Here is a 328-nt window from a genome sequence, read left to right as displayed (position 1 = left end):
TGCCGCCAAGCGCCCAAGCCCGAACCCCATGGGGGGGCGCGGCGGGCCCGGCGCGCTTCGCCAACGCCACACGGAATCCCAGGCGATCAACCATCCAAGTACTATCCCTGCACGCCGCTGCTTAACTTTCGTGATCTAACGGGAACGAGTGCACTCAGCGCGGCCAGGGCGTTGGCTACTTTCACTTGAACTGGAATGCATTTAACTATGTGCACTGCTTCTCCTGCGACCAAAGCCATGTGTCTTGGAGTTTTGGTTATTGCATACGCAAATTCATCAGGTAATATAGTTGCTAGACTTAATGCATTCTCTATTATTTTCTTTTCCG

The 328-nt window shown here is 53.4% G+C and overlaps 1 pseudogene; it reads right to left on the bottom strand.

Annotated features, from left to right (window-relative positions):
- Positions 1–58: 58 nt before the first annotated feature.
- On the bottom strand, positions 59–176 carry LOC112214010 (annotated as a pseudogene).
- Positions 177–328: the final 152 nt, after the last annotated feature.

Source organism: Bombus impatiens, unplaced genomic scaffold (assembly GCF_000188095.3).
Source record: "Bombus impatiens unplaced genomic scaffold, BIMP_2.2 scf_3939, whole genome shotgun sequence".
In the NCBI taxonomy this organism is placed as follows: Eukaryota; Metazoa; Arthropoda; class Insecta; order Hymenoptera; family Apidae; genus Bombus; species Bombus impatiens.
This window is presented reverse-complemented; position numbering and strand designations above follow the sequence as displayed.